General features: G+C 35.2%; 1 pseudogene; it reads left to right on the top strand.

Annotated features, from left to right (window-relative positions):
- LOC139887641 (disease resistance protein RPV1-like) overlaps nucleotides 1-12,059 on the top strand; it is a 103,152-nt pseudogene that overhangs the window by 85,240 nt on the left and 5,853 nt on the right.

Genomic DNA, 12,059 nt, shown 5'->3' with positions numbered 1-12,059 from the left:
CAGAGCAAAATGATGAGCTATTAATGAAAAATCAGCAATCCCGTCCTACTGGTACACTTGCAATCCCTGAAGCAAATACTGCAAATAATTATAAACAGGGACAAGGACGCGGGCAAGGTCGTGGTTATAATAACCATCACCATCATCATGCCAAAAGCCATAACTATGGTAGAAACCATCCTTATGGTAATGGTAATGGGCGAGGACGTGGTCGTGGTCGTGGCCGTGGTGGTCAAAGAAATAATAATCCACGAAAATATAAATATCAACCACAAAACAAGCCCACTAAACAAGATGTTGAAGAAAATTCTTCTAAAAATTCTGAAGAATCTTGCTACAGATGTGGTAGAATGGGCCACTGGGATAATACTTGCCGAACATCTAAACATCTTGTTAAGATGTATCAGGATTCGCTGAAAGATAAAGAAAAGGAAGTAAACTTTGTGGATAACGTCGATCCAACAGTCACTGAGAAACCATCTGATTTATATGAAGATTTCTTGAATGTTTAAGTTGTGTGTCTTTCGAAAAATAAACGATTTAATATCGTCTGTCTTTGTCATTATGTTTGCTAAATGTTTCAGTACTATCTATTTGCGTTTAAAATATTGTGTAATATTAATGTACTCACTATTTATTTCTTATATATGAAGTTCAATATGAATTTTGCTGGAATACAACATCAATCAAGTGGTGGAGATCTCTGTATAGCAGACAGTGGAACTACACACACTATACTTAAATCCGAGAAATATTTTATTGATCTAAAACCAACGGAAGGAACTATACATACAATATCAGGACCTGCTAACTTGATAAAAGGGATAGGAAAGGCAAATTTCATACTACCAAATGGTACAAAATTTTTAATAAATGATGCCTTATTTTCTCCCAAGTCAAGCAGAAATTTATTGAGTTTCTCCGACATATACCTTAACGGGTATGATTATCAGTCAGTGACAACAGAAAATGAGAAATATTTAAGTATCACTGACAAGAGTCATGTGGTTGAAAAACTGCCAAGACTTAGTTCTGGATTACATTATACACATATAAATGTACCAGAAATACATATGGTAGTTAACGAAAAATATATTGATCCTGGTGTATTCAGTTTATGGCATAACAGATTAGGCCATCCAGGATCAACAATGATGAAAAGGATTATTGAATGTACTCATGGACATCCACTAAAGGATAGAAAAATCCATCATGATACAATGGTTCCATGTACATCTTGCTCTCTTGGAAAATTGATAACTAGACCCTCACCACTTAAGGTTGAGAAAGAATCACCAATGTTTCTTGAAAGAATTCAAGGTGATATATGTGGACCAATTCATCCACCATGTAGACCATTTAGATATTTCATGGTTCTAATAGACGCATCTAGCAGATGGTCTCATGTTTGTCTGTTATCAAGCCGTAATGTGGCATTTGCAAAATTTCTTGCCCAAATTATTAAATTGAGAGCTCATTTTCCTGATTACACCATTAAAAGGGTGAGACTTGATAATGCTGGTGAATTTACATCTCAAGCATTTAATGACTATTGCATGTCTATAGGAATTGTTGTTGAACATTCTGTTGCTCATGTGCATACACAAAATGGTTTAGCCGAGTCATTGATTAAACGTTACAGTTAATCGCTAGACCATTGATAATGAGAACAAAACTCCCTGTATCTATATGGGGTCATGCAATTTTACATGCTGCTGCATTGATTCGCATCAGACCAAGTGCAAGTCATAAATATTCCCCCCTACAACTTGCTTTTGGTCAAGAGCTAAATATTTCCCATCTTAGAACATTTGGTTGTGCAGTGTATGTTCCAATTGCGACACCACAACGTACAAAAATGGGTCCTCAAAGGAGGTTGGGAATATATGTTGGATATGAAACATCTTCAATATTAAGGTATATTGAACCTATGACAGGTGACGTTTTTACAGCACGTTTTGCTGATTGTCATTTTAATGAAACATTGTTCCCTAGATTAGGGGGAGAAATGAAAAATAAAGAAAATGATGTTTCATGGTGTGAACCTCAATTAAAGTATCTTGATCCTCGCACAAAAGAATGCGAGACAGAAGTTCAAAAGATAATGCATATACAAGAACTTGCAAATCAATTGCCTGATGCATTTACAGATACAAAAACGGTGACAAAATCATATATACCAGCAGTAAATACTCCAGCTCGAATTGAAATTCCAAAAGCTGGAAATAACGTCACTCATGAATCTTTGCCACGCCAGAAACGTGGAAGACCAATTGGTTCAAAGGATAAAAATCCTCGAAAAAGAAAATCAGCTGATAATGAAGTAAAAGAAAGTGTTCAAGAAGAACCACAAATCAGTACTCCTACTGCAGAGGAGATTGATGATGTCAATACAGAAATTGCAATCAATTATGCATATTCAAAAATATTATGGAACCGAAATGAAATGAAAAATCTTGATGAGAAATTTTCATTTAATGTTGCATATGACATCATGAATAATGATGATGATCCAGAACCAACATCTATGGTTGAATGTCAAAATAGACATGATTGGGCTCAATGGAAAGAAGCAATACGAGCTGAATTAGAATCACTCAATAAAAGAAAAGTTTTCGGATCCATCATTCTCACTCCTAAAGATGTGAAACCTGTAGGATACAGATGGATTTTTGTCCGAAAAAGAAATGAGAAAAATGAAGTTACAAGGTATAAAGCTAGACTTGTAGCTCAAGGTTTTTCTCAAAGACCGGGAATTGATTATGAAGAAACTTATTCCCCTGTTATGGATGCAATTACTTTTAGGTACTTAATCAGCCTGGCAGTTTCTAAAAATTTAGAAATGCATCTCATGGATGTTGTGACTGCTTACCTATATGGATCACTTGATAGTGATATATATATGAAGATACCTGAAGGATTTAAGGTACCAGAAGCATCAAATGCAAAACCCAAAGAAATGTATTCGATTAAATTACAAAGATCTTTATATGGGTTAAAACAATCGGGACGTATGTGGTATAACCGATTAAGTGATTACTTGATAAGCAAAGGGTATACAAATAACCTTACTTGCCCTTGTGTTTTCATTAAGAAAACAACATCCGGATATGTGATCATAGCTGTTTATGTTGATGATCTTAACATCATAGGTACAAATAAAGAGATCTATGAAGCCATTCAACTTCTAAAGAAAGAATTTGAAATGAAAGATCTCGGAAAAACCAAGTATTGCCTTGGTTTACAAATTGAGCATATGCCTAATGGTTTACTTGTACATCAAACAACATATACTGAAAAGATTTTGAAACGTTTCAATATGGACAAGGCAAAACCATTAAGTACTCCTATGGTTGTTAGATCACTCAATGTTGAAACTGATCCATTTCGTCCATGTGAAGATCATGAAGATATTCTTGGACCAGAAGTACCATATCTTAGTGCAATTGGAGCTCTTATGTATCTTACAAATTGTACAAGACCTGACATTTCTTTTGCAGTTAATTTGTTGGCAAGGTTCAGCTCTGCTCCTACCAAAAGACACTGGAATGGGATCAAACACATATTTCGATACCTTCGAGGAACTACTGATTTAGGATTATTTTATTCTAACGAATCAAAACAAGATTTGGTTGGTTATGCTGATGCAGGTTATTTATCTGATCCACATAAAGCTAAATCTCAAACTGGATATGTATTCCTAAATGGAGGTACTGCAATATCATGGCGTTCTCAAAAACAAACACTTGTTGCTACATCATCAAATCATGCCGAAGTGATTGCATTACATGAAGCTACTCGTGAATGTTTTTGGTTGAGATCAATGACACAAATCATTACTGATTCTTGTGGACTAGAACGCGATAAAAGTCCAACAATTATCTATGAAGATAATGCAGCTTGCATAGCACAGATGAAAGAAGGGTATATCAAAAGTGACCGAACCAAACACATACCTCCTAGATTCTTCTCATACACTCAAAATCTCATTAAGGACAACGAGATTGAAATGAGATATGTTCAATCCAGCAAAAACTCTGCTGATCTTTTCACGAAAGCACTTCCAACTGCTATTTTCAGAACACACGTTCATAACATTGGCATGAGACATGTTCAAAAGATGTAACAACCGAAGCGATGTCTACTTGAGGGGGAGTCAACTCCATGCTGCACTCTTTTTCCCTTAGCTAAAGTTTTTCCCACTGGGTTTTCTTTAGCAAGGTTTTTAACGAGGCAGTAACTTACAGTTGATCTTCAACAAACAAAATTGCTATCCAAGGGGGAGTGTTATAATATATAAATATATATATATAAATGGATAGTCAATTATTGATACACAAAAGTAATATTATTGTATTACCTAAACTTGTGATATTTTTGCTATAAATAGCCATGAATGCAAGCATTAAACTTGCACCATTTCTCACACTTACAAAGTGTTTCTTTCTTTCTCTCCATTATCATCTTTGTTCTTACACTTCATTATTAGTATTCTTAATCAAGAATCAAATCACTAAAGGTAGTTATAAGCCTACTGAATTATAACATCAAGAATCAAACCACTAAAGGTAGTTATAAGCCTACTGAATTATAACAAATAATAATAATAATAATAATAATAATAATGATAATAATAATAAGATAATAATAAATAAATAAATAAATACTACCTCACAGAAGTAGCCCTTAAAATGTCCAAGTCCGGGTTTGAACCCGCGATGTCCCGCTAACCCGATAACATTTTTGACCATATTTATTATTATCGTTATTTTACATATCATTAACGAATCATAATCATCATCAATGTGATCATAATCATAATGGAACCCGTTCATTATCATACACGACCTTTTAGTCATTTTAATCAATACAATTCGTATCTTACCATCATCATCTCGTTCATAACCATCATCCTAATTATCTTTATTGTTATCACCATCTTAATATCAATCTAATTTTAATCATCATACAACAATTTGATCCTAGTTTCAATCATCTCATGATCATTTTCATTAACAGACTCCTCAGCCCAACTATCATGGAAACCCAATAATCCCACTAAGTCTAGTTCACCAACTATTATAAGCCCAAAAGGAGAAAAAATATAATTTGACCCAATTAGCAAGCGAAAAGCCCTCGGCCCACTGCAAAAACAATTACTCCGTAATTTTGCATTTATGAGAAGTTTTAAAAGGGAAACAGAAAATGTCGACTAGCTATCTTTCTTTTTATATAATTACCATCATTGTCCAACATTCTATATTCCTAAACCCACTATTAAAATGATCCATCATCAATCATTCGGTCATTTAATCTAACCAAATTCCACTTGCATAATCATTCAATCATTCACTATCTTAATTCTTTGTCTTAATCTTAATCATATTCATATCATAATTATCATCATACTTTCATTTATCTTAATCTAACATTAACTTTAATTGATGGATTTGCAACTTCATGGCCCAACTTACCTCACAAGTCCAAGTATTAAACCATTGATCCAAGTTGAAACTTACACAAAAGCAGATATGATTTTCGAATGGCATCTTTTAATACATCATATCTTATCATCCTCCATATAGATTTCTTTTTAATCATGAGTATCAATCACTTTACGCCTTAAATAAAACAAGTGTGTTAGTGGTGGTTTCGGCCCACATATATAAAAAAAAAAAAAAAAATAGGACGTGCCTTAAAGTTTGGTTAAATAAATTCGTAGGTCCACCTGATTTAGTTTTATAATCACTAATGAATTTGTGGGGTTGTTTGAGTTGATGGCTGTCGGCAATATAGCAAAAGCAAAGAAAAATAAAACGCTTATCAACTTTAATATCTAACCCTTTATTGAATTAATCGATTATATGTTGTAGGCGTGTACTTGGGTTGGTTTGGTTCGGTGGTGGGTTTATATTTTGATGGTTTATATCGGTAGCAGTAGCCTTCGACTTTGGTATTGCTTCAACAGAAATTATAATAACAACGATGATCTTAGTCGACAAGGGTATGTGGACGGTACTTGAAACAAAACAGAGACGGTGTTGGTTAGTTTTCAATGTAAAAGAAGAAAAGAAATAGAAATAGAATCGAGCTGTGGTAGTAATAAGTTGATGATTGAAGATAGTTTAAACCAAAGTGTTTGAGGGTGGTTGATGTTCAAATAAAAAGAAAATAGTAGCAACAGTGATCGAATACATGTGGTCTTATGATGGTGGTTGTTGAGATAAAACCAACCGAAGGTTGCAACAGGTCACGATCATGTTTTGGTGATGATGATCAAAGAAACAGAAACAAGTTCAATGAAGTGTGTGTGGGGTTTGATGGTTGGTGAAAGGTGGCGAGTAGTGGAGGATGAAGGTGGTGATCGAGCATGAAGGTGGTTTCCATAAGAGTGAGCTGAGAGAGAGATGAGAGGGAGTGAAGGTGGAGATTGTCTATGGTTATAACAAAAGAAGAAGGAGAAGAGTTATGGTTAATATAATCCTCATGTATTGTATACGTATGTTATATATGTGTATGTTCCAGTGAAATGAAAGAAAAAAATCAAGACAAAATATGCAACAGTAACTCAATTAGTAATCAAGTTTATGTATATCCATTTTACTCCGTAATCATCTCAGATGGTGGAGAGACAAAAGACAAAACCCAACAGTAAAATAAATTAAATCATTCAAACAATATTCATCCCGTGAACGAACGTCAATTCTTAATAGTAACAATAATAATATAATAATAATTATAATATAATTTAGAAAATATAAACGTGTAGATTGTTAGTCGTCGCCTACTATTCCTTTCACGGACTGGATTTCGTGTTTAATTTGTGGCGGATAAAAGTCTTCGAAAAAATCTCATATTTTTAAATTAACTATATTTATTTATTTTGGTCATTATGGTAAAAATTCAATCATTAATTTGATAAATAAAAATTACATTAACAGTCCCTATCATTTATGAGTGAAATATAAAAAGTGTTAAAATTAAATAATTAGATCCTAAATATACTTTTAATAAGCATATAACTCATTTTCGGACCACCTTGTATTTTAACATTACATAAGTTTGAATTTAACTTGCTTAATATCAATCGGAACATCAAACGAGTATTACAAGCATTTAATATTTATTTTTAATATATTTATTTATATATAGAGATATATTTTTAAATAATAATTATTATAATATCCTATCTACATTTTATTAATTTTTAATAACAACAACATATAATAATTCAAATTATATTTTGAATTATTATTTATATATACATACACCCATATCTATATACAATTAATTGTTCGTGAATCGTCGAGAGCAGTCGAAGGTCAATTGAATATATGAATCACTTCAAACTTTTTGAGACTCAACCTAACAGACTTTGCTTATCGTGTCGAAATCATACAAAGATTAAGTTTAAATTTGATCGGAAATTTCCGGGTATTCACATTTACCGCATTCCAATGCTCTTTACCAGGATTCGCCATATACCGACTAACTACTCCCACTGCATGTGCAATGTCTGATCTTGTACATATCATTGCAAACATTAAACTTCCCATTGCTGATGCATACGGTACGCGAGACATCTCCTTCCTCTCGTATTCACTGCTAGGACACATAACGGAGGATAACTTGAGATTAGTAGGAAGTGGGGTTGAGATTGGCTTACTATCTTGCATATTGAAACGCTCCAAGATTTTCTTCAAATAATTCTTTTGAGAAAGCCAAATCTTCCTATTATCTCTGTCTCGGTGAATTTGCATCCCTAGAATCTTGTTTGAGGCACCCAAGTCTTTCATTTCAAACTCCCTAGCCAATTGAGCCTTCAGCTTATTAATACGATCTTTGTTGGGGCCTGCAACCAACATGTCGTCTACATATAACAGCAAAATGACAAAATCATTGTCCCCAAACCTCTTGAAATATGCACAAGGGTCTGCATAAAGTCTGTTATATTCAAGGCTCATTATGAAAGAATCAAATTTCTTGTACCAACATCTCGGCGCTTGTTTGAGACTATACAAAGATTTCTTTAACCTGCAAACCAAGTTCTTTTTTCCTTGTAGTTCAAAACCTTCTGGTTGAAGCATATAAATTTCTTCTTCAAGATTTCCATGAAGAAATGCAGTTTTCACATCTAGCTGCTCTAGATGCAAATCAAATGTAGCACACATCGCTAGAACTACTCGAATTGTTGTAAGTCGAACCACATGAGAAAATATTTCATTAAAGTTCGTACCTTCTTTCTGAGCATATCCTTTAACCACCAGTCTTGCACGATACCGCTCCACTTGATCATCGACATTTCGCTTGATCTTATACACCCATTTATTTCCAATAGGTTTTCTACCTTTTGGCAATGGCACAAGTTCTCATGTTTTATTTTTATGAAGAGCTTCAATTTCTTCCCGCATAGCCGTCATCCACTGAGATGCATCTGAATGATTCAGTGCCTCGCGAAGAGTTGTTGGCTCTCCTTCCTCTGTTAGAAGACAATATGCAACATTGCTTTCCATAATATAATCTGAGTGCCACCCTGGACGTTTCCTTTCCCGATTAGAAATACGAATCGCTGGAGCTTCATCAACGACTACTTGATTTTCATCATGCTCTGGTACTACTTCAGAAGAATCTTTATGAAATTCATTACCCACCTGTATCGGTATAGTTTCTTTTGAAGTGCTAACATCTTCAAGATCTTTGTCTTCTGTAAAGACAACATCTCTGCTGATGACTACTTTGTGGGCAGTGGGGTCCCACAAGCAATACCCCTTAACTCCATCAGCATACCCCAAGAACAAACACTTTATGGACTTCGGATCCAACTTTGTCGTTTCTTGAGAATTTACATTGCGTACACAGGACTTCCAAATACATGAAGGTCAGAATAATTAACTGGTTTTCCAGTCCACATTTTCATCGGCGATTTCAACTCAATTGCAGTTGATGGTGATCGATTTATCACGTAACAGGCAGTACTTACTGCTTCTGCCCAGAATGACTTTCCCAAGCTTGCAGTTGCCAACATCGCCCTTGTTCTTTCTAACAAGGTTCTGTTCATCCGCTCTGCCACTCCGTTTTGTTGAGGAGTGTATGCTGTTGTGAACTGCCTTTTGATACCTTCTTGTTTGCAAAGCTTATCAAATTCATCACCAGTGTATTCTCCTCCATTATCAGTCCTTAAACACTTGATCTTTTTACCAGATTCAAGTTCAACCCGCGCTTTGTAAACTTTGAAAACTTCAAACACATCCGCCTTTCTCTTGATTGGGTACACCCAACATCTCCTAGTGTAATCATCAATAAATGATACAAAATACTTTGCTCCTCCTAGGGATTGAACTGGTGCTTTCCACACATCAGAGTGAACCGATTCTAGAATCAATTTACTTCTAGAATTTGATGTGTTAAACTTCAGGCGATGATGCTTGCTGATTACACAATGCTCACAGAAAGGTAGCGATACCTTTGTAAGACCAGGAATAAGATTTCTTTCAACAAGAATCTTCATACCTTGCTTAGACATGTGTCCAAGCTTTTGATGCCATGTCATAGCAACTTTATCACTTGAACTATTCGAAGCAACAGATGCTTCCGATTCCTGTACTGTCTCTCCTTTCAGAATGTATAAATTAGCACCCACCTTTTCTCCTTTCATAAGTACAACCGCGCCTTTCTTGATTATCATGATCTTCTCATGTATCACCATTTTACAACCAAGATCATCCAATTGTCCTAAAGACAATAAGTTCTTCTTCAAACTCTCCACGTGTCGTACTCCTTGAATAGTACGAACTGTACCATCGTGCATCTTCAGAATGATATCTCCAATTCCAATGATCTTTAGTTCGTGATCATTGAAACTGTATACAGATCCTCCTGAGATACGTTCATATTGTTTGAACCATTCTCTTCTAGGGGTCATGTGAAAAGTAGCCTCTGAGTTAAATAATCAGACATCAACAAATGTCTTTCTGCCTTCATTTGCTACCACTACTTCACTAATCAAAGCAGTCCCATCTTCTGAAATGCTTGCGATATTTCCTTGAGGATTAGAGTTATTTAAACTCCGACAATCCTTCTTCAGATGACCTTTCTTGCCACAATTGTAGCATGTATAGGTCTTCTTCTTTTTAGACTTCGGTTTACCATGATTGTGACTCCCACTTGGGCCACGTTCCGTTGATCTCCCTCCTGATACCACCAAGGCCTCCACTTGTCGTGAACCGGCCTGTTTGTCCTCCTTGTTATTGCGCCAATTTTCTTTTTCTAGAATAGCAGCCGCAACTTCATCATAGACTAGATACTCCGAGAGAACGTTATTGGTTAAGTTAATAATGAGTTGATCATACGAGTCAGGTAGACTCCGAAGTAAAAGTTCAGCACGTTCTTTTGGCTCTATATTGCAACTTAATGAAGCGAGTTGAGAAAATAGAGTATTCAAAGAATTAATGTGCTCATTAACTGAAGTAGATTCATTCATGCGTAGCGCATAGAGTTTCCTCTTAAGGAATATCTTGTTGTGGAGTGATTTGGTCTCGTACAATTTTATGAGATGATCCCAAATCTCTTTCGCCGTCTTCTTTTCTTCTATGCTAGACAAAACGCAATCTGCTAGTGCCAGATAAAGATTTGCGATAGCCTGGCCGTCCATCTCTTCCCATTTTTCATCAGTGACTTCGGCGGACCGTCCACTGATGGCCGCCAAACACTTATCCTTTCTCAGGATAGCTTTCATCTTTAGTTTCCATAACGAGAAGTTACTCCCGTTGAACTTTTCAATTTCAAATTTCGTAGGCATTGCTATAATTACAATCTTCTTTTCGACAATACTATTTTTCTTGAAATAACACCCAAGGACTTTTACCGAGTGAAAATAATCTTACTTATTTTCTGATGTGGACGATCCACTCCCGTGGCAACCACAGAGCATACGATAAGTAGATTAATACACACTATATATTAGACCTTAGCTCTTGATACCACTTGTTGAGAAAAGCGACACCGAATTATAGCAAACCGCTAGTAATAATTGAAATAACAACAATAATAGGACACCGAGATTTAACGTGGAAAACCCCAAAAGGGTAAAAAACCACGGGCACGGAAAGAAACGTTTCACTAATAAGAATAATAGGAATTACACTTCTCTTTAATTACAAGGAAAAACACTAATCTTTATATCTCTTGTAATTAGGAGATTAACCTCACAAACTCTCTATTTAATCTTTTAGTACATGAAAGAAAGAAGTATGTAATTTTTGAGACACGGAATGAATTATCATATGTCTGTATTTATAGAATTGAGAATGGGGTTGGTGAAGTTTGCATGGCATGAAAGTCTTATTTGTATCACATGAAATCACCGGCCATAATAAAAGTCTTCCATGCAGCACATATACCATCAAATACATGTGAGTATTTGACCACAAATCCACCTACCAAGCCACCATATTTGACATGGTACAGATGTTTTATGAATTTGATATAATGAGCACATCTCTGCCAGATATAAAGGATCCAAACATGATGCCCCAATATAAATCAGAATCGTCATTTTTGTCTTTTGACGTACCTGTATGCCCAGAGAACATGAGGCTAATTGGACTGAATGTAAATTTCAGATATAAGAATATATCAGAGAACGATTGGGCATGGTTTGCTAAAATAAGTACAGACGGTGGTGTTGACTTGATGTACAGCCCCAGAGTCTTTGGCAAACCTGAATCTGAGGAATTTGGTATTTGGTTAAGTTATTGGCCAATTGGAAACACATTGAATGTTGGAGATAAAGTTGATGTGTCTATATCCGTGATGAATGGATTGTTTATACACGAGTGTTGTGTAAGTCTTGTATACAAAAATGATGAAGAAGAAAACGGGACCATGAAAAATAACACAGAATGGGTAGAAACTCTTCAGAGGGATTATTCAAGATTTCAACTAAGCACAGGAGGATACTATCTTTGACATGATGATTTTTACAATTTAATGGAAGTCGGAAGACTGATTCCTGGTTGGTTGAGTATTTTAGTTGGTGATTCGATTGACGATACAGGTAT

This window comes from Rutidosis leptorrhynchoides, chromosome 2 (genome assembly GCF_046630445.1).
Source record: "Rutidosis leptorrhynchoides isolate AG116_Rl617_1_P2 chromosome 2, CSIRO_AGI_Rlap_v1, whole genome shotgun sequence".
In the NCBI taxonomy this organism is placed as follows: Eukaryota; Viridiplantae; Streptophyta; class Magnoliopsida; order Asterales; family Asteraceae; genus Rutidosis; species Rutidosis leptorrhynchoides.
The sequence above is the reverse complement of the archived record's forward strand: the minus strand, read 5'-3'. Positions and strand labels throughout refer to the sequence as shown.